This window comes from Ailuropoda melanoleuca, chromosome 15 (genome assembly GCF_002007445.2).
Source record: "Ailuropoda melanoleuca isolate Jingjing chromosome 15, ASM200744v2, whole genome shotgun sequence".
Classification (NCBI taxonomy): Eukaryota; Metazoa; Chordata; class Mammalia; order Carnivora; family Ursidae; genus Ailuropoda; species Ailuropoda melanoleuca.
In genome coordinates, this window is record NC_048232.1 from 74,332,003 (window position 1) to 74,355,609 (window position 23,607).

At 41.9% G+C, this 23,607-nt stretch overlaps 1 long non-coding RNA gene across 1 annotated transcript in view; it reads right to left on the minus strand.

The window, feature by feature from the left end:
• Positions 1-2,875: 2,875 nt before the first annotated feature.
• Positions 2,876-23,607, minus strand: part of LOC105240528 — a 128,334-nt gene continuing 107,602 nt past the window's right edge. Inside the window, exons 3-4 of the long non-coding RNA XR_004620992.1 lie at positions 16,327-16,416; positions 2,876-3,640 (exon numbers count right to left, since the gene is read on the minus strand). This is a non-coding gene — a long non-coding RNA (uncharacterized LOC105240528). The remainder of the gene's footprint in view (positions 3,641-16,326; positions 16,417-23,607) is intronic.

Here is a 23,607-nt window from a genome sequence, read left to right on the forward strand (position 1 = left end):
TAAGCATCTGCCTTCGGTTCAGGGCGTGATCCCAGGGATCTGGGATTGAGCCCTGCATCAGGCTCCCTGCTCCACTGGGAGCCTGCTTCTTCCTCTCCCACTCCCCCACTTGTGTTCCCTCTCTCGCTGGCTGTCTCTCTCTCTGTCAAATAAATAAATAAAATCTTTAAAAACAAACAAACAAACCAATAACTTCAAGTGTTCTAATATACATACGACTGAAGACCTGAAGGAGGCTGGGTGGAGGGAAGTTAGGACAAAAATACATTCATATTTGAAAAAAAAAGAGCCCAAAAGCTCTAAATTTGATGAAAATTATAAACCCACAGATCCAAGTTCCACTAAATATAAGAAATAACAAAAAGAATAAATCAAGACACATCATAATGAAATTGCTCAAAACCAGTGAAATATAGAAAATAGGAATATAATAAAATATGAAAAAATATGAATATGAAAAATGGCCAAGGACAAAATATTAAAAGTGGCCAGGGTAAAAGATATTTATATACAGAGGAACAACAAAAAGATTTATCAGATTTACAGAAACAGTAAAGTGAGAAGTTAGAAGACAGAGCGACATATCTAAAACTTTAAAAGGGAAAAAAAAAAAGCATCAGCTTAGAATCCTTTCCCCACCACAAAAATCTTTCAAAAACAAAGATGAATACAATGGAATATTATTGAGCAATAAAGAGGGATAAAGTACTAGGTGGATGAACCTTGAAAACGTGCTAAGTATAAGAAACCCGTTACAAAAGACCGTGTATTCTGTGATGCGTGTCTGTGAAATGTACAGAACAGGAAATCTATAGAGACAAAAAGCAGATAAGTGGTTGCCAGGGGCTGGAAGGGTCAAGGGGAAGGTGGAATTGAGAGTGTCTGCGAATGGGTACAGGCTTTTTCGAGGTGTGATGAAAATATGTTCTAAAATTAAGTTATAGTGATGGCTGCTGCACCGCTCTGTGATTACACTCACCACCGTCGAATTTATGTTCTAAATGAGTGAAGTGTGTGGTATGTGAGTAATGTCTCAATAAAGATGTTTTTTAAAAGGTAAAATAAAAACTTCTGAAGATATACAAAAAATGAAAGAATTCATCACCAACAGAGTTACACTCCAGCAAATATTAAAGGAAGTCCTTTTTCAGACAGAAGGAAAATGATACCAGGGGGAAATATGGATGCCCACCAAGGAATGAACTACACTGTGAACAGTGTCCCACATCAGTAGTTTCTACGGTTAAATACTTATCCACGACACCATTTCTATCCTAAGAATCTACCATCATTACTTAAACCTGGCGAGAGGATAGGGACTGAGATCCAACACACAGTGAGTAATTGACCTTATGTTGAGGAAAGACACTTCTCCCACTGTAACAGGAAGAAAGGATATGTGCAGATAACAGTATGTTACAAAGGAAATTTTTTCTTCTTTTTTTTTCTTGGATCATAAGATAAGAGGAAGCATTGGATGGCAAAAATAAATAAGTAAGAAAGTAGATAAATAAATAAACAAATGTAGTCTTACCTTCCTTTCTAGAGCCGAGTTTAAAGAAAACACAGTAATAGCTTAAAAGGATTTTTGTGGGTAACCTAACCTAGAGACTTAGAATCATGAATAAATGCAAAAGAAAAGCATCCTGCTCAAGACTGCAGATAGAATGGGATTTGATGTAAGGGGTTATTTAGAAGAGTTCAAGCAGGTAATAAAACGTCTCATTGTATCTAGGTGTTCACACGTCTTTAAGTGGAGGAGACTAGCAGGCACCACCTTAACCAGGTGATGGTTAACATCACCAGTCATAAGACATAGCAACATCCCTAGCCCCCAGAGAAAGGCACATTACTTTGGTATTCTCACCAAAATGAATCATTTCAAAGTAGTTATGTGAAAACATCAGACGATCAAATTGAGAGAGAGTCTTAAAAAAATAACTTCAAGTACTCTGCATAAATGTCAAGGTCATAAAAGACAAGGAAAACCTGAGAATCTGTCACAGGATAGAGGACACTAAGGAGACAAGACAACTAAATGCAGTGTGGGATCCTGGACTTCATTCTAAAAGAGAATTCTGGGAAAATTGGTCAACTTTCCATTAGATCTGTATTTGAAGTTAATAGTTCTGTTTCAATGCTAATTTCTTGGTTTTGAGCATTGCACAATGGAAGGAAGGTGTTTATGTTAGGAAAAGTTGAATGAAGAATATACTGGAACTCTGTAATACTACTGCAACTTTGTATAAAGAAAAAATAATTGCTGTACAAAAGGTTTTTAAAACTGTGTTATTTATCAGGTAATCAGATGGTTAGCAAGCTCAGTCATCTGGAATAGACCTGGAGTCCCAAGATGAAATGAACAGGGCTCGGAGCACAAGAAAATGAGCCATAACCAAGCCCACAATGGTAATATAACCTTCCAGGTTGTTGTGAGACCTAAACTGGATCATGGATGTAACAGGCTTAAGATGGCCAAGTAGGTTCTTAATAAGTTGCAGATTATCTTCCCTAAAGCAGGCGGCCCTTGCCCGAAAGGTACCAAAGTCACAGTGTATTAAGAAGTGAAACCTAGGTTTTTTGTATTTCTTCTCCCTCATTCATTTTTTCCACAAATATTTAGTGAGCACTTACTAACAATTTCACTCCATTCAGCCACCTTTATGTGTGTTTGCAAGAAGTTTTAATTCCAGATCTTAAAAGACTCAGTAAACTGTTTCTATAAAGGGCTGGAGAATAAATATTTGAGTCTTTTCAAGCCATATGGTCTCTGTCTTAACTATTCCACTCTGCTGTCGTAGCACAAAAAACACATGAATAGATATGATTGTATTCCAATAGAATTTTATTTATTAAAAAAAAAAAAAAAAGGATGGTAGGCCAAAATTGGCCCATGGATTATAGTTTGCTGAACTCGGTCTTAAAAATTCAAGAAATAATGTGGATTTTTCCACCAGCCTAATACAGAAGAAGATAAACTCATCCAAGATTCCAAAATGAACTTCTCCAGAGTAAAATAAAACTAGAAAATAATTTAGTTCTCAAACTGGGTCATATATAATGGACATGTGATTCAGAATTTCACATTTTCAGTTGAATTTGCTTTAGAAGGTGGTTTTTTTTTTTTTTTTACATACACAAGTATTTATGATGACTCAACTTTAAGCTGTCAAGCAAAAGCATGCATATAACCAGCAGTTAGCCTCCAGAGGCCTCCCTGACCCTTGACCCTTGTTTGGATTGCAGTCAGCATCTGTGACTGGTCTTTGTTCTTAGATACTATGCTTTAAATGCAGTTCAGTAAAGCCACAATTACAGATTCCAAATGAGCAGTATCATCACTGCTTTTGAAAGGGGTTGTTTTAGAAAGTGTGGAACGGCCCTGGAAATGAAGAGAGAGGCAACAAATAGCAATCTGGCATCTAAGTTGCCTTTGCTTTTGGGGGGAGAGCCATTTCTGAAATCCGCCTGGATGACATGACTTAGCCGGAGTTATCTGTCCAGGAAGAGTCTGGAATGTTCCTGCCTCGGGAAACAATGGGACCGCCTTCCTACTGTCCACACCATGATGCTCACAGTAGAAGCTTGACTCTGTCGCCATCTCTGTCCGGTGGTCACCACTTCTCTGAACCTCAGCTTCCTGCAAGCAGGTAATTTATCATGATATTAAATTTTTACTTCACTTTGGACACCATGCATTGAATAGAAGAAACAACTTTCACTGCAGTACGGAGACATAATACAATTTTCTTAGGTATGTACTCCCAGGCTATATTCTAAGTATTAAGGCCCCATCCCATTTGCAGATTTACAACTGAAACCTTCCCAAATATAAGGGAAGCTTTATTCTGAGGTACAAGTACAACATTAAGTAGACATTCATTTCAGAGTATTCGAAAACAACACCAACCCATCCATTGCATATTAAGTTTAGATCTGGAACACATGAAGAAGGCTTGAGAACAAAGTTTCCTAATGTAAGCTATTTGGCAAGATTTTGTAATTCCATGGTGTATCAGTTAGGGATGTATTTGGCTGCATTTCACAAAAAGCCAACTATCAGTAGTTTAAACAAAGAATATTGTGTTGGTTTTGTTTGTTCGTTTGTTTGATTGTTTTTTAAGTAGGCTCCACACCCAGTGTGAGGCCCAATGTGGGGCTTGAACTCACAACCCTGAGATCAAGACATGTGCTGAGATCAAGGGTTGGATGCTCAACTGACTGAGCCACTCAGGCACCCCAAGAGAGTGTTGTTTTTATTTCATACAACAAGAATTCCAAGGTAGTGGGTGACACAAGAAAATATGCTTCAGTTTAGTGATGTCACCGTAAATCCAGGAGCCTTCTTTCTTTCCTCTCAGACTGAAGTCTGTTGGCTTCTTACCTCAAAGTGACAGTTTGGCTGCTGTAGCTCCAGATATCACATCTGTATTCCAAGGAGGAAGAAGGAGGCTAGAGAAAATGTCCTGAAATGGCTTTTTCCTTTTATAGGTGAAAGAAAAACTATCCCTGAGGCCTCCAACAACCCCAACACCCCTGTGCAGACTTCCATTTGCATTCTATTGGACATTTATGAGCTACATGGCTATCCCCAGAAGTAGAAAAGCCAGGACAGTGAATGTGTTGGCTTTCCAACCACTATAATAGAGGTGGCAAGGAAGAAGCAGGTGAATGGGTGTCAGACTAGCCAACCCAACTTGTCTGCTGCAACACATTGTATGTATATATATATTCTTGCATTTCTATTTTTCATGTTCTCCTATTTGTCACTAATAAAAGCATTTCTTTATTATTAAAAAAGTAATTTTTAAAAGTTTATTGTTACGATGATTATTATTGGAGTCATCACTTCGAACCCAATAAAAATGTTGGTGTCTAAATAAATATATTTAGTTTCTAATTGCCCTTCCAATATACCCTCTATGGCAGGAGCTGGCAAACAACGACACCGGCCAAATCAGCCTACCACCTGTTGTTCTAAATAAAGTTTTACTGGAACACAGCCGCACTCATTCCTTTATTATTGTCTGTGGCTGCTTTTGTGCCACTACGGCAGAGTTGAGGAGTTATAATAAAGATCATATGACCTGCACACCTCAAATACTTACTGTCTGGCCCTCTACAGACAAGGTTTGCCAACCCGTGATTGATAGGATATGCCCTAGAAGAAGCTGGCTCTTGGTGTCTTCAGGACAGAGTGAATTTGCTTGCTTTCTTCCTTTCTTTTCTTTTCTTTCTTTCTTTCTTTCTTTCTTTCTTTCTTTCTTTCTTTCTTCTTTCTTTCTTTCTCTTTCTTTCTTTTTCTTTCTTTCCTTCTTTCTTTCTTTCTTTTATCTTCTTTTTTTAAATGAAAACAACATTCCTATATGGTCCTGATAATACCAGCACTGCCACCTACAGAAACTGATCTAGTCCCCATGTCTACACTGGGCCACAGGTTTGCCTTTGTTTTAAATGAACTCTTTCTAGTTTCCCATTAAAAATAAGACGTTATGTAAAAGTCACCTGCTTGGAGAGGAGAATCATTTAAGATATTTCCAGTTCTTTGGTATTTGATTTTTCAAAATGCCAAGCAATGAACTCATTGGGTTAGGGATCACCGTCATAACTGAACCAATAATAAAGTCATCTTGCTTTTTATACACTTCACAAACAAAAACACTTTAAGAAAAAGTCAGGGAAAATAGGACATGTCCAAGGAAGCTTCACAAACCTCATTGGAAACTGATTCCATCTCCCCGGAGAGCAGGATGCATCCATTCCTCTTGCAAGGCCATAATTCATCCCGACAGCCTCCGGGGCTTAATTAATGGCCACCCTTCCCTAATGGAACAGTTAAGCTCTCCAATATAACTGTGGCTGATCTCAAGTTCTGGCTTTGGACAAGAATCCAACAAACTTGGATATGAATCTTCAGAATGCTGAGCTGCCTTTGCCAACCACATAAGGTAAAAGCCTAGGAAAGACCCAGATGCTTCTTGGCCTTCTCCAGCGCCTCCTGACTGTCCTAGTTTCTGAGCTGCTGACCGCATGGCAGGCTTTGCAATGGGTCAGCAGTTGTGGCCAGCTTGGCCTGCCGTCTGCTAATTATATAAGCTATACTTACCTAGAAGGGATGGGTGGTTTCTTATGAATCTGGCTACTATGATTATAAATTTAATTCCCAAAAGTAGCCCAAAATGTGGGTTCCTCTCTTTTTTTACCCTAGCCCCTACCTTCCACACAAAACAATGCAAACACATGCACAACAACAACAAAAATGGATTAAAGAGGAAAGCAAATCCATTTTCTCTTTTGTTTTCTACTTTGTGTTTGACTTGCAGTAACTCACACCACGTCGTCTCTCTGGCAGCCCAACGGTTGCCATGCCTTATTTGGCCGATGAGGAAATTGAGTGGTCTAGTGACTTGTGCAAGATTCCAGAGAGAAGTGGCTGGGCTAGGCTTGAGAGCAGGCCTGTCCCGCTCCAAAGGCCACCCTGAGGCCATTAGATATCAAACACAAGGAGAAAGAGCGGGCCTATTTAAGGAGGGACAGCAGAGCAAAAAGATGGAAAGAACCTGGGTCCTTGATGGGAGATTGAAGGGTGAAGAGTTGCCCACCTCGATGCTTCTTTTTTTTTTTTTTAAAGATTTTTTATTTTTTATTTATTCGACAGAGATAGAGACAGCCAGCGAGAGAGGGAACACAAGCAGGGGGAGTGGGAGAGGAAGGAAGCAGGCTCATAGTGGAGGAGCCTGATGTGGGGCTCGATCCCACAACGCCGGGATCACGCCCTGAGCCGAAGGCAGACGCTTAACCGCTGTGCCACCCAGGCACCCCTGCCCACCTCGATGCTTCTTATTCAACAAGGAAACCAGTGCCTGAGCCTAACTCCACTTTTCATTGGAAGTTCTACTATTTGTGGCTGAGCGTATCCCTGACTGATACACCACGTCCGTGCAGGAGCACGTGGTTCCCTCCACTCGCATTGCCCTGCACCTCACCCCATCCTTAACAGCCCTGTCAAGTGTCTAGACAATTCCACACTCCTTAAGACACAGCTTAAAAGCCACCCCATGCTTCAGCTTTGCTTGAAGCCCCTCATGCACAGTTAGGATACTTCGTCTTGTGTTCCTGCCGCACCTGGTATTTTGTCGGTTGCATCGCACTTTTCACTTTGAGCTGCAAAGACTGATTTCTGATTTCTGATTTCTGATTTCTGATTTCATGCCTTCCCACAGACTCTACACTCTCTGAGGCACAGACCGTCCTGTATCCTTATGCCAGGCACTGGGGTACGTGCCTAATAAATGTGGAAGGAAAGAGGGAGGGAAAGAGACCGACAGGGAAGGAGGGAAAGAAGGAGTGAAGGAAGGGAGAGAGAGAGAGGAAAACAATAACCCTTTGAAATGGATATGGCCAGTATTAGTTTGGTGATTAAGAGTATGGGCTCTGGGGGCACCTGGGTGGCACAGCGGTTAAGCGTCTGCCTTCGGCTCAGGGCGTGATCCCGGCGTTATGGGATCGAGCCCCACGTCAGGCTCCTCTGCTGTGAGCCTGCTTCTTCCTCTCCCACTCCCCCTGCTTGTGTTCCCTCTCTCGCTGGCTGTCTCTATCTCTGTCAAATAAATAAATAAAATCTTAAAAAAAAAAAAAGAGTATGGGCTCTGGAATATGACTCCCCAGGTGTAGATATCTGCTCTACCACTTACCAGTGCTATGATTTTTGGCAAGTTATGTAATCTAAGTGATCATATAATTTAATATACAAACTTTTGAGCATGGAAGGTGGTAGAAGGTTAAGCCTAATGAGAAGCTGGGATAACAAGTATAAGTGGGAACAGTGTCAGGCAGTCCAGGACAAGCAGTCTCCTTCTGTTTAAACTCCTTGGAGCTCCATTTTTTCATCTATAAAATGATGACGATAATAGCTGTTTTATAGGGTTGTTTGAAGGATTGCGTTAAATACCGTAGGTAGAGCTTTCAGAGCAATGCTTGGGACTTAGTAAGTACCTCATAAATCTTAGCTACCCCATTATAAGATGTGATCTTCAGAAAGGTTAAGTGACTTTCTCAAGAACACTCGGCTAGCGGGCAACATGTCATGCCAAGTCACCAGATTCTAAACTGTGATGTCCCCAGGACACCTCAGCCACTTCTAGATGAATCCAGGCACTCTCCGTTTAGCCTGCACTCAACACAGACTAAGGCCAAAGGTGGGGGACTGTCCTTCCCCTGGCTGCAAAGGCAAGGGGTAGGGGGCAGGCAGGGCCCATGGGAGGCTGCCTTTCCCATGCAGCAGCTCCAGGGTTCCTTTTATCCCAGGCCGCATGTTCTTTGTCTTCCAAGAGATCAGTACAAGAAGAAGGGGAATTAGTCATCAAATTCCCCGCCAGCCCAGGTTGCTGTCCCCAATCCTCGTCTGCTTCCAAACCACCCCACCTCCCTGTCCCCATCGCATCACTGCTGAGGCATTTGGCTTTGCTGCTGCAGGTCGCTGATAAGACACAAACTAAAAGCTTCTAGGTGTCCAACACCATTATACTGGTCTGGTGATGTATGTCCGGACCCTTCTTGTTGGCTTTCATGTAATCAGAGCTTACTTACCGCCTCCCTCCCCTGGATCACAAACCCTCCAAGAACCAGGAGAGAATCAAGAGTCTCAATAAATGCTTAGTGACAACCGGCGGGGTGGGTGGGGGGTGTTTGTCTCTTGGGAGTTAAGAAAAGGAGCTTTGGATTCAGAGTTGAATTTGCCTTCTGACTCCATCATTCGAGAGCTACATAACCTGCAAAAGCAGCCCCTTCCAGCCTCAGTTTCTAATCTAGAAATGACAGCGGTGGTAATAGTAACTGCCTTACAGGCTCATGATAAAGGATAAGTTGATGCCGACCGAGCCCTTAGCCCATTGCCTGGTATGTAGGAAGTGTTCCAATAAATGTTAGTTATTATTGTTATTCTCATTATTTTCACTGGGCCAATGGAAGTTTTTATATCAAATTAACCCTCTATGTCTGTGCAACCAGCCTGGTATGCCCATGCCTAGGGCCCAGAAAGACAGTTGTCCTGAATCCATAAAAAAAGAGTCAAGATCCCCAGTGTGCTTAGAAATACCTTAAGAGGATTCAGGACCGAGGGCTGGCCACCTCTGAAGCTTTGTACCACAATCCTGCCTTCCCAAGCACCCCTGTTTTATCCAGTTCCCTTGTTCCCAATAGCTTCACAACCATTTATAAGACTACTCATCATTTTGATCAAGGAGCAACTCAATTTAGCCTTCAACACTGGAGTGGACACTTCCAATGCTACGCCCGGATTCATTCACATGTGTCTTACACTGGGTTTGTACATCTATAGCTCCAGTTTCTGTATGCTTTACTTCTAATTACTTTTATTTACAACTTTCTTCAGAGAAATACTCTTGAGCGAGGGAGCCAAATTGCCTGAATGAGCAGAGAGCCAGAAGCTCTCAAGGCATCCTAGAGCCAATGGCCACTGGTTGGAGTAGGAAAGCCCAGCTCCCTGGCCTCGAGGCAGAAGGAACCCTCAAGATGTAATTTACACTCCAGAGGCCCCCACAGGAGCAGGCTGAGCCTGGAACTGTGCCTGAAATTGTACCCTTGATCAACTTTCTCTTCTCCAACCTGCTTTCCTTGTTCCTTTTCTCGTTTCCCCTGGGAGCATATTCTTAATAAGTTACTCGTGCACAAATGGCCATCTCAAGATCTGCTTCTGGAGAACCTGTCCTGAGACAACCAGATGAAGGCGACTCCTTGAGACTGTGTATCTTTCAGCAGCCTCGCTCACTCGCGCTCCCTGCCCTGGCAGTCTCATAAGGGCGGCCATCCTGGCCCTCGTCTCCCCTTCCCGACCTACTCCAGCTCCGTCCTGTTCTCTTCTGAACTTTCTTTCTTTAGGATTGGAAAAAGAGTGATGGTCACATGCCAAACAATCAAAAAAGCCAGAAGCCAAACCAGATCTGTCTGATTTCACATTCACGCTCTTCACCACTAGGATGCCTACCGCTTAAGTTTTGTCTTTGTGGCTCATCTCTGGGATACCGATTTGAGAATATCTTCCAAAGACCCTTAATTTGGGTTCACCCCACGGAACTTCCCCAACTCAGATTCTTTGAAGCCTTCCTATTTCTACTTTCTGATCCTTTAGAACATAATGCCTGGCCCTGGCCCATCCAATGTTCCAACATGGAAGACATAATATCTTTGAGCTTCATTCATTCATGCACACAGTCTAGAAAATATTTATGGAATGCACTCTCTGTATCAGGCTCTATTTGAAACACTAGGGATACGTGATTCCTGGATTAGGGAAGGGAGGGAAGGATGTTAAAGGTTCTTATTCTCTTTCTGGTTTTAATTTCTTTAATGCATTTTCCCAAACTCCACCAAGAGTTAAAAATGGTATGACATAAAAATAATGGGCTTTGGGGGTGGGAGGTAGAACCAGAGCTTAAAAAATACTCCAAGCAAAATTCTGGCTGAGTGATATTGGATAGATTCATGTAAGGTAACTCTTCGACAGTGGTTCCCAACCTGGATGCATCCAGGATTTCTTTGGCAATATCTGCAGACATTTTTTTTTTTTTTTTTTTTTTTTGGTTGTCACAGCTGGGGGATGGACAAAGGTCAGAGATGCAATGAAACATCCTGCAATGCCCAGGACAGTCCCCCACGGCCGAAAACTATTTGGCCCAGAATATCAATAGTGCTGAGGTTGAGAAACTCTGCTTTATAATAGCTCCAAACCCACAAGGATGATGTAGAAACGAAGGAATAACTTGCTCCCACTAAGTGGGAGTCCTCCTCCCCGCCCCTCTCCCCCCTTTCCTTCCTCCTTCTGTGGCACAGAATACTAACATATCCTCAGATCCAGGAGTTTGCTGGGAAGCATGAGGCCTGGCCTAACTCTCTACCTCCCTCACTCCCACCTCAGCCCAAGGGAATTGGCCTAAATTCACAAAACAACTTTCCTCACTTCAAAGGAGATATTCTGTTCTCTTTGCAGTGACAGAGATTAAATAGGTACTTATCATTCTAGCACATGTTGGGAGGCTCAGGCCTTTTTTCTTGTTCTAAGGAGATGGAAGCCACATAAAGATCATACAGCAAGCATAATGGCAACCAGATTTCATCCTGTGCTTTCCTGGAAAAGCCAAGCTGCAGGCACTTGCCTGCATGAAAACGCCGGAGGGATTGAACCCAGGTATGCTGGACTAAGGGCCTCTGGGACCAATTCTGCTATACCCTTTCCTAAAGCTATGACATTCTTAGCAAATTTCACTTCCTGGGACATAATTAATTACAACTTGCCCAGGCTAGGAAACAATGGGCATGGTATCAGCATTCTTTTCTTTTTTAAGGTTAAATATAACTTTCATGTTCTTGATGACTATCTTTTAAAAATTTAGGACTCTTATTAAAAGTAAGAAGACTATTTTTGGCGATGTTGTAAAGATACAAATCTGGGGCTCAAGGTAACCTAGGAAATTTCCCTGGTAAGATGATAGCATCTTATTCTGAGACATGCTGCTTCTTTTTTTTTTTTTTTTATGATAGGTTAGCCACTATGTAGCACATAATTAGTTTTTGATGCAGTGTTCAATGATTCATTAGTTAAATATAACGCCCAGCGCTCATCACAGCACATGCCCTCCTCAATACCCGTCATCCTGTTACCTCCTCCCCTCTGAAACCCTCAGATTGTTTCCCAGGGTCCATAGTCTCTCATGGTTCATCTCCCTCTCTGAGTTCTCCCCCTTTGGATTTCCCTCCCTTCCCCAATGGTCCTGTGGTCAGCCGTTCTTGATTAAAATCTCTGCTGTGTCTACTTGCTAGCTATCTAATACAGTAGCTACTAGCCACAAATGGCTATTTAATTGTTAGTTAAAATGTTTAAAAAATTAAAAATTCAGTTCCTCCATCATACTAGTCACGTCTCAGGTGCTCAATAGCCCCTGTGGCTAGTGACTACCACATGAGACAACGTAACTATAGAATATTCCAAAATAGCACAGAAAGTCGGGCAGCATTGCACAAAGGATGTTGGACGAAACTACATATTTAAGCCCTTGTTTCTTCGATGGCAAAATGGGGACCGTATTTCTTGTCCTGACCTGTTCCAGAACTATTGAGAAAGTAAACCAATGGAGTATGCGTGCTCTGTAAACTATAAAACATTATGCAAATGTAAGGACTGTGCTAAGAGCCCAATCGTTTCCTTTACCAAAGATGGTCAGGTTTGCTTTATTGCCAAGAAACCAGAATGCATTCGTCCAGGCATTTTATTTCTTTTCTTTTTTGGAGGGAAGTGGGGAGGGGCAGAGGGAGCGAGAGAATCTTGAGAAGCCAACAGAGAGCCTAACACGGGGCTCAAACACATGACCCTGAGATTATGACCTGAGCCGAAATGAGGAGTCAGACACTTAACTGACTGAGCCACCCAGGCGCCCCCAGACCTTTTATTCTAAAGTAATAAATCATCATTCAGCATGACTAACTTTAAGGTGAGCAAGTTTTGTGGGTCCATTTCCCCCTCCTTCATGACCAAAGTCTCTGCTGTGTATAAAGCAAATCCACCGGTCCATTCAAAGAGCTTTGCAGGTCACAAATTTTCCCTTGCCTACTTAGAAAGTTTTCACTATTGTTTTTTTTTTTTACTTTACCTTCTAAAAACTCATCCCAGCTTCCCCATCCCTCAGGGGCATTAAAGCAAATTCAGTTTCTGGGTATGAGGGAGTCTGAATTTTTCTTATTTGGGATCAACAAAGCCTTCCAAATCAAATCGGGGGAATAGCTCCCATTAAGCCCTGAGTAGTCTTTGGTGTTTGCTCTGCTGTCAGCTTGGACGCACCCCACCCAAAGAGCAACGCTCTGTTTTTACTTAGGCTTGTCCTGATCTGTTGTAAGTCATAATTCGATGAAAACATTATAAGGCAATAAGAGCGTGCATGTCAAGTAACTGGCTGAATTATGAGGGCTCAGAGCATGCCAGTGGGGCAGCTCAGGCAATCTAGAAGGTGCCATTGGAGTCCGGAAGGTTGGGCTACTCCCAAGCCTATCAGAAGTCCTTGTGTTTTCCTAATGGTAGTAATAAGCTTTGGCATTTGACTGGCAATCTTCATGCTCCACAGGGGAATACGTTTTATCAACACGCACTGTTTAGCCATACCATCGATTACTCCTTATGCAAGGAAACACCACAGATCTGAAAACTGGAGTCCTAGGAGCGGGCAGACCAAGAGGAAAACTTAGGTGTTGCTTTGACACTCTCTGCATATGAGGACTATTCCAGGGAACAAGGCAGATAAAAATCCTGCCCCGTGGAGGCTATATTCTAGTCAGGAGGGGAATATGGGGAGGGAAAAAGCAGTAACAAATGAACAAATAAATATACGAAATGAGAAAAATACAAAGGGAAGGGGATGTTAAAGATGGAAGAAGGAATTGAAATTTCACAAAGAATCGTCAGGAAAGGCCTCACAAAGTGGCATTTCAGCAGGAACCTGAAGCAAATGAGGATGCAAGCCCTATGAATATCCTTAGGTAGTGATCCTCAGGCAGAGGAAGCTGGCAAGTGCAAAGGCCCTGGGGTGGAGGTGTGCCTGGGCTTTTTGAGAAAGAGTAGCAGATTAGAAGAGTTGAAGTATTGTGAATGGTGGATGGTGGATGTGGATAGTTGGGAAGAGGTCACAGAGGTGGCACGGGGCCAGATAACACATTATCCTTCTGGATTCTACCCTGTAAGACATGGGAACTCTATGGAGAGTTTTGAGCGAGAAGTGAAACCATCTGACTTAAGTTACTAAGGAATCTTTCTGGACACTGTTGAGAATAAACCAGGTAGAGGGAGGTAATGCAAGGACAAAGCATTTCCTGGTCAACCTACCTCACAGAGTTTTCTCTGACCCCTACTGTCCATCAGCAGTTCCCCACCCATGTCTCTAGGGCCTACAAATATTCATACCAAATCTGTACTCCCCCCCGCAGAGTGATCTCATAAACTTCAGTGAATTGTTCCATCAGATTCGTTCTTCCCATCCAATTCCAATCACAGCCTGACAAAATCAGAACTTATCATGACCCTGGACAATTTCTTGGCTCAACCGTTCATTTTTCAAAATTATGAAATGGATCACACATACAGAACAATTTAAAGTATTCTTGTACTGTTATTCAGTTAATAACAAGAACATTACTAGTCCCTTAGGTACCCACTGTGTCCCTTCCCAGTCACGTGCCTCTCCCTTTACCCCTTCACACCCACCCGGAAGTAACTACCATCCCACCTTCTGTGTTAATCATTCCCCAGGTTTTACTTGTGGGTCTCCACTTGCGCGTGAAGATCCAAATAATAGCATTTTGGAAAATGAGATAGCAGCACAAAGCTATGTGTGTCCCTGCCAGAGAGACACCCACATGAGAAAACAGGCAGAGCTGAGTCTCTAGGTCATGGTCTGGCTTCAGCTGCCCTGAGATTTCACAAGAACCTACTCTGGGGAAGTCACTGGATAAGGTTACAAGCGAGTCCTCAAAAACATAGAGCTCACTTCAGGAACACTGGAACTTGCCTGACAAGGCAGTAACGTGGGTCAAGAACCAGGCGTACGGAAGGAACATAGGGTGAGTGGGCTGCTCTGAATTTACATGGGCTAAGTCCAGCTCTCAAGGTCAGATCAAAGCAGAACATTGCTTATATAAATGAATGTTCTCAACTTATCTAAGCACCAGGGCATGAAGCAGAGAGCAAGAACTTCCTCAGCATACGGTGAAGAGAAACCAGGTCTAGTTCAAAGTCCAGACCAGACTCTCCAGAGTGTTCTATGCTCGGGTTACTCAGAACTGGTATTGAGAGCACTCAGTGGGTCTGTTTCTGCTCAGATCTGGTGGGTTGCCCATCATATGTGGACACAGCCTCTATCCTGGGATATCTCTTCACCATGCTCCTGGAAATTCCCCTCATTCCCTCCCCTTTGGGGCTCTGCTGTGTGCTATTTCCATGTCTCCCTCATTCTTGACTGACCCTTTCATTTTGTTGAAGTACATCCTCCAGTGGATTTTTGAGAACATTTTGAGACCCTAAATATTAGAAAATATCACTATTCAACCTTCAGTTATAATTAATTATTTGACTAAATATATAAATGTTAGTTGGATATTGTTTGCCTTTAGAATTTTTGGAGATACTGCTGCTGAAAAATAGGAAGCTGTTCTGATACCTGAACCTTTGTAGGTAATCTGTTTTTTTTTCTTTCCAGAAACTCACAGAATCTTTTTTTTGTCTCCAATATTCAGAAATTTCATGATAAGCCTTTATGCAGATCACTTATCCCCCCATGCAGCCCCTATGCACCAGCTGACAGCTCTTTTGATCTGTCAACCCATGTCCATTAGTATTGGGGAATTTTCTTAAATCATTTCACGGATTATTTCCAGCCTTCTCTTTGGCTTTCTCCGATCTCTTTTTCTGGAATTTCTTTTGGACCAATCCTCTAATATTGTCACAATTTCATTTCTATTTTTATTTCTTGGTCCTTTTGCTCAACTTTTTGTGATATCTCTTCAAATTTATCTTCCAATTCTTCTATGAAGATTTTTGTTTCTGTCCTCATGTTTTTAATTACCAAAAACTTGTTTTCTTCTCTTTCTTCATTTTGGAGTGTCTTTTTCTCATTTCATTCATGGACCATCTTATTTCTCTTAAGAACATTAATGAAAGATGTTTTGACATTTCCTCTCGTCCGTGTTCCCTCTCTGTTGTATTTCCTCTGCTTATTTTTTTGGTCTCTGTATTTCATATTCACGCCTCTTCTCATGTCTGCTAATCCTCCTGCTTGCTTGTTATGAATGACAGTGAGAAATCAGAGGACTGATGGGAAGCTCTCATCTGAGCAGTGGAGCTTATCAGCATTGACTTTACCAGACTGTGTGTTAGGAAACCCCCTTGGTCAGTACCTTTTAGTCTTTTTTCTTGGCTGGAGTTTCGAGACCCCAGAGAATACTCTACTCATCTCTGGCCTGGGGGGGAAAGATCTTGACAGCATTCTTTCATCAAAATGGGGAAGAGAGAGGGACGTCTCAGCATATAGCATGTGTTGTATGAATGGTCACTTAAATCCCTTCTCTTCGATATGTGTCTACACTTCACGCCTGGTATCCCTTAGTCCAGTGTCCTCCAGGTTTTCCTCTCCATAAAATAAGCTTTCAGACTTGCAAGCTGTATAACCATTTAAGGTAAGTAATACTAGCTGTAGGAACAAATTCCCAAATCTTATGGTCTAACAAAATAAATTTACTTCTTACACCTACAAATGTCCATGTTCTTACTTGGCAGACAGCTCCATACGGTCATTCAGGAACCCCGTTTCCTTCCATCTTGTGGCTCCACCAGGCTTCAAGGTTTACTCTATATAGCTCCTGTATACAGAAAGAAAGAGAAGATTATGTATGTAAGGTTGTTATGGGTACATATCATTGTGCCCACATTGCACTGTGGACTCAGTCACATGGCCATACCTAACAGCAAAGGAGGCTGGGAAATGTATCAAGTTGCATGTCCAGAAGGAAAATAAAATGAACTTAGGCGAACACATAGCAAGCACTACTCCATAGACCCTGGCATATTACTTAACTGCCATGAGTCTCAATTTTTTAACCTATAAGATGATAAAATTGGAAGAATACTGCCTGCCTTATGATGTTATTGTGGAGATTACATTTATGAAATGCTTGGTCTAGTGACACATATGCAATACGCCCTCAGAGCGTAATTGTTGTTATTGTTGTTGTATGTTTTTCTTCTTACATTAATTCATTTTATCAAAAATGGGGATCCATGAAAGATTGAATCTTTCATCTTTCAAGGAAGAAATTTAAAACGCAGAAGACGGTATCCAGCAGAAAAATAAGGAAATGAAGGAGGAGAAGGAGCAGACTTCCGTGCTGAATATCACATCCATTTCATTTATATGTCAAGTATTTTCTGAATATCTACTATGTACCAAGCATTGTATTAGAGATAAATAAGATAAAAGCCTCACACCTGAGTTTACCATGGTCTCACTGAGAATCAAAACGCTAAACTTTGCCCCTCTTTTGGAAACTTTGGGCCATTTTCATAGTAAAGTTGGGAAAGATCTGAAACAATTCACTGGTTTAGTAGTCAAAACTTGGACTGAACAAAGTTCTCAGTCGCCTGCATGTTGCTAAACCCAGTGGCTAATTCTCAGTCTTTATCGTACTTGACGTGCAGATGACCATGACCTCATTCTTGAAACAGTGTCTTCCTGTGGCCTCCAGGACAATCCACACACCCAGTTTTGCTTTTGCTTCATTGGCTGCTCCTTCTTAGTCTCTTACGCTGGTTCTTCTTCATCCTCCAGAGCTCAGTCATTGTTCCTCTTCTCTTCTCTATGTACACTTCTCCCTTGGCAATCTCATACAGGGTTATAGCTTTCAACACCATCCCTAAATGGAAGACTCTCCAAATTATCTATCCCTTTTAGGCCTCTCCGGATCTCCAGATTCATACATCCAATTAGCTACTCAACTTCTGTCCTTGTGCACATCTTAGCTGAACTTCTGCTCTTCCTCCCATTCTCAAACCTGCTCTTCCCACACCATTCTCCATCTCATTATTTGGCAACATCTTTCTGCTGCTTAAGCTGCAAACCTAGGAGTCACCCTTCACTCCTCTCTTTTACACCTCCTTCAACCTATCAGTAAATCTTGTTGGCTCCACTTTCAAAATATATCCACAACCCAAATATTTCTTACCGTATCCACTACAAATGTCCTGATCCAAACCACCATCATCTCTACCCTGGATTATTTCATTAGCCTCCTAATCTGTCTTTCTGCTTTTTACCGTAGTGTTCATTACCATGCGTCATAGTTACTGCTTGTCTTTGTCAGTACAGTGTAAGCTGCAAGAAACTAAAGGGATTTTTGTTCATTGGCACTTAGTAGGTGCTCAATATTTTTGAGTCAATGAAGGTGGGAATGTGGGCACTGTTTTCAATATTCCTGCTGCAATTTAGATTAGCCCCTTTTGTCCTGAAGGAAATCAAGGAACAGGCTTAACATGATGGGAGTACTTCTGCAGCCTTCATGTCTTTTAGAATAGGATCATATTTGCTGGTAGGGCTGACCCCCGGAAGGCAGGCGAAATCTCAGGAGAAGAGCGCTGGTGGAATTCTCTGGGCCCAGTGAAAATGATACAGCCTACTCGTTTTAGAAATGCACAAGTCAGCACGATGCCTCTTCTTCCTCTGTGACTTCTCCACAAGCAGAGTCAGTAGCCATCTTCTCCAGGAATCCTTGGCACTTCCTTCATTGGACTTAGAAAATGCTGTGGTTCTTGCAGTAGACAATTGAGTAGACAATCGAACTAGAGTGACTAATTCATCCTGGTTTTCCCAGGACTGTCACAGTTTCAAAACTGAGAGTCTTGCGTTCTGAGAAACCTCTCAGCCCTGGGTAAACCAAGATGGTTAGTCACCTTACATTTAACACAGCGCCTGTCACCTAGTGGGGCATAATAAATAAATGTTGGCTGGAGGTGATTGTGCTGCAATTATTTGTTCATGTGTCTCCCACTCTAGCATCTGGCATGTAGCATACTGCTTCCTAAAATGTGTTTCAGAGAACCCTGGTTCCATAAGATAGCAACAAAGGTCATTATGATAGTAGATGCTATTAGCTTTACCACCCACATCTCCTTTCCTGAGATGCTGCGTCTGTCCTCTCAATGATCTGTTAGCTACTAACAACTCACAGCTATGCCCTTTACAAAGAAAGATTGCCCTCAGCCTATGGGAAGCTTCTTGCCTAGGGGTTTTAAAGAGATTCTGCCTTCCTTCCCAAAGGGTCACTTTATGGTGACAACTGTCAAATACAAGCATAGAAGGCTCATCCCACTTTCTTCAAGGTGAGACGACTCTGTAACATCATTCATGCTCTCCAGCTCCCTGTGGGTTGTAGTTGAGGCTAGACTTCAGCTGAACCCATGTCTTTGCAAAGCTTTTTCTCTCACTTCCTTACAGATGTCTCCTGAGAGCTCCCTTAATAAATCACTTGCAAAATAATCCCCATCTTAGACTCTGCTTCTAATAAGCCAAACATAAAAGAGTTATTACTTCAAGTTATCCCAGGAAACTACCTCTAAGGATTCTGGGGTTGGATGACCCACGTCACTGCAGCCACCAATGAGGTCCCCCACCTCTACCGGTTATTAGAGCTTGATGGTCCTTGGCATGCTGTAGCACAGTAAATGCTTTCCCCCGAACTTGGATAGAAGACAAGTTTAAGGAGATGCACTGGCTGGTGCAATATATCTGTACAAGGGAGAGTATGAGAAAATAATTATAAAGATAGTGAAATTGGCAGTTGTTGGTGAGTGCCCTTAATACACTAAAGAAAGAGAACATCATAGGTTCAGATTGATTGCTCCTAAATTCAATAGAAGTGTGAAATCCAATGGGCTCTTTGACAGTGTTTAAAGACATTTTCTTATCTTGTAGCAGAGGGCTGATTGAGCCAAAACTAGGCTCAAACCTAACTGTACGAATAGTAGAACTTCAAAGAAGGTTGATTTCTAGTTCTAACGAAGCCTTCTAATACCAAAGTTAGGCTCTGATGAAGAAGTGGGATCCAGAGGCTTGAGATGAGGATATGTGAGTAGATGTACTTAAGAATCCTGAACTACCAGTTTTCCTTGAACACTCTGCGCCTGCAGAATGGAGCCACCCCCACCCCCTTGTTAGAAGACAAAGCCTCCTATCCCCACCCAGTCTTACCTGAAGATTACACAAAAAACCTCAAACAAGACAAACGTTTTAGAAGAAAATGCTTTCCTTTCTCAGGATCTGACTCTAGTTTCCCCTCCTGGCCACCAGACCCATAATTAGGGTTAAATCTCAGCTTGACCTGACTGAGGAAGTCCTTGGCCTGATAAAGCAGATAATAAACTCTACACCAACTGAACAAGAGATATAGATAACTGCGCAGTAGGAACCGGGAGAGAGTGTGAGAGGTGGATCATGATGATGTTAGATCAAGGAGACTAACATGTAACACTGGATAAGGAAAAGTTTTCCAGTATTAGGGTATTCTCTGTAATACAGATCCCCAACAATTGTTGGAATACACTGATCGTTGTTAAAATACTGACCTGGGCACCAGTCTGATATGGACTCCTGAGATGGATATTGGAAACTTGGATGTCAATAGTAAATGAAGTAGATAAAAGACCTACTGGACAGATCGTGGAGGAAAAGACCAAAAAGCCCATGAAAGTGGGCATTTCAGAGACGGTCTACTGAAAAAGACCAGAGAATATTTTGGCTGTCCATGTTCCTCTGGAGGGCCCATAGAACATTCTGTTTACCAAGGTGATTAGGAATATGTTGGACAGGAGGGCACGAGCATTGTTCAGAAGCTTAGCAATGCCTGTCTTCTGTAGGGTGAGCTNAGGGCCCATAGAACATTCTGTTTACCAAGTTGATTAGGAATATGTTGGACAGGAGGGCACGAGCATTGTTCAGAAGCTTAGCAATGCCTGTCTTCTGTAGGGTGAGCTGATGGTATGAGTTTCCTAGCAGCAGTGGGGTGGAAGAGGTCAGGAGGTGGTGCTTAACTTCAGAAATCATATAAACAGAACTACAGAAAGGATCAGCAAATTTGGAATGGAAGCCAGGGAGGCCTGATATTCAAGGATAGACAGAGATAGCTAACATACACAGTGTCTCTAAGGGTAAGATAGATAGACGGCAATAAGAAATTAAACTAAATTTAATTAATTAACTAATTAAACTAAAATTATTATGACACAGATCAACTCATAATAGGTTCAGGTGCATTTGTGATCCTCTAAGACGGGTGTCTCAAACATCCAGGGCTCCTTTTCTTTCTTTTTTTTTTTTTTTTTTAAGAACACCTCATGGGATTGGTATTTTGTGGAGTGTCAATGCCTCACAGTTCATTGTTCAAAATATTTATGGAGTGAATGCATACATAAATGTACACATGGCTCCTTAGTACAATTTCCTATAGGCATTGAACATATCGAGAGATCCAAAGTACCATTGCAATACCTACACCCTAGGAGGAAAAAAAATGAAAATATTGATCTAGTAATGAAAGAATAAAGTTGCTAACAGACCGGTCAAACCACAAACTCAAACAGGTTAGGAGCGGTCAGCATTTGATATGTCAGCAACTCATTCACCCTTCCTCACCCCAACAAAGTTTACAAAGGCAGGACCTCAAGAAAAATGACTTTGGGGAAATTAATGGAACAATGTATAGTGAGGGAAAGAAAGTCAATAATGAAACGGGTCCAATTTAAACAGTCCAGGCCAAGACCACAAGGTAAAAACTTAAGTTACATTCAACACTGAAAATGAGTCCCTATGATTTATTTAGCATTCCAGAAGATAAAAAGCAATAAACAAATGCTTCAAATGTATTAAGTTAATGTTAGAGTTACGTACTTCAGTGATTCAGAGCTGGGCACAATACAGTCAACGGCACACTGTAAGCTTTGTTCCCTCTATCTGACTAACTGTATCATTCTACCATCGGATCAACAGAAAGACTGAACCAGCCAGGTAGCCCTCCAATCATCATAAAGGGCAATTTCCCTTCAACTGGTAGGTAAATTATAAGAGGGAATAAATCAACACTAGCATTAGTTCCAAAAGAAAGACATTAGTTTTCCAATAGTATATGTTTTCTGCCTCAGGCCTGTGCTGTTCAAACCCTTCAGGAATAATATCTACCCTGTTCCTTTGGGAGATGTCTCTTTCACTGTGCTCCAAGTCCTACTTGTAGGACATCTTGACTCAGCATTGGGAACTGCCAGCTGCTTCCTCTTCAGTCCCACTCTTACCCACGCGCAGACTTCATCTCATGTTCAGACTTTGCAATAGACTTAGTCAACCAACCTACCTTGTTACTGAACACTCATGAGGCATACCTCTCCTGATATTTCCCATTCAAAAGCCACCCGCAACATAGTGTGTCTGCTCTCTACAGCCCTAACTCTACTTGGCCATTTCTGAAGAGCCATGCGAGAGGATCCAAGATATCATGAGAATATTATGAATTTAGATCTCAGTTCTAATCTCGGGGTGCCATTTGCTACCTGTGTCTTCTTTGGGCCTTAGATACCTCATCTGAAAATGGAAATAAATGCTGATGTTGTCAGACTTTGTGTGCATCCTATAAGAAGATGTGGAGAGCAGATGGCACCATGGCTGGTATAGCTGGTATATAGTAGGTGCTGTATAAATGGCAGCTATTTAACACATATAAATTGCCTCCCTCTTACCTTTTCCTCTCTTGTCTACTGCCACTCTCCTGCCTAAACCCAATTTTCCAGCCAGGTTAGGCTACCCACACAACACAGAATGTTTGGAGTTTAGTAAGACTTTAGATAGCATCTGGTCTAGAGATGGCACATAGGTTTCTGTTCCCAAGTCAGCTTCCCCAGTTTGTAGCGGCCACCTACAGAATGCAGAATCATTGCAACATAAATATTTTTTAATCCCGTAAGTGATTAATCCATGTCATGGGAGAAGGGAGTGGTAGTAAATAAGGCAAATACATCTCACGTCTTATCAAGACATTCACGCCCACACACCCAGACTATCATCACCATCAACACCTTTTTAGAATAGAAGTTTGGGAAACTTGCCTTGAAGCCACATTTGCATAAAAACTACCTCGATTGTACTTAGATTACAAGGATACTTTCACATTACATAGAGGGGTGGTGCTGTTGGTGAAGTGAGTCTAATCCCCCACCACCACCCTTAGGAGCTGGAATATTACACAATAAGAAACAGAGGATTCAGTATGCACACAGCAAGGTGAGTTACTTTGAAAACGTGGTGTTTAATGAAAAAAAAAAAAGAAACAAACTGAGACATATCATACAATGTCCTTTACATAAATCAAAAATTCATGGAGCGCCTGGGTGGCTCAGTCACTAAGCGTCTGCCTTCGGCTCAGGGCGTGATCCCGGCGTTACGGGATCGAGCCCCACATCAGGCTCCTCCGCTAGGAGCCTGCTTCTTCCTCTCCCACTCCCCCTGCTTGTGTTCCCTCTCTCGCTGGCTGTCTCTCTCTCTGTCAAATAGATAAATAAAATCTTTTAAAAAAAATCATGCACAAAAAGAACAAGGAGATATCACTCTACACCTATTAGAATGACTAATTTTCTTTTTTAAAACTACCATGTTAACTGTTGGCAAAGATACAGAGCAACAGGAATTCTCATTCACTGCTGGTGGAAATTCAAAATGGTACACCCATTTTGGAAGATGGTTTGGAAGTTTCTTACAAAACGGAACACAGTGTTACCATATGATCCTGTAATCATACTCCTAGGTTTTTGGTAGCAAACCAATTGGGAAACTTGCATCTAACCAAAGATCACGTGATTGTTTATAGCAGCCTTAAGCATAATCAAAAACTGGAAGCAACCAAAACGTCCTTCTGTAGGTGAATGGATAAACTGTACTCCATCTGTATAATGGAATATTATTGGGGAATTAAAAGGAATGAGCTATTGAGTCATACAAAGACATCGAAGAACCTGAAATG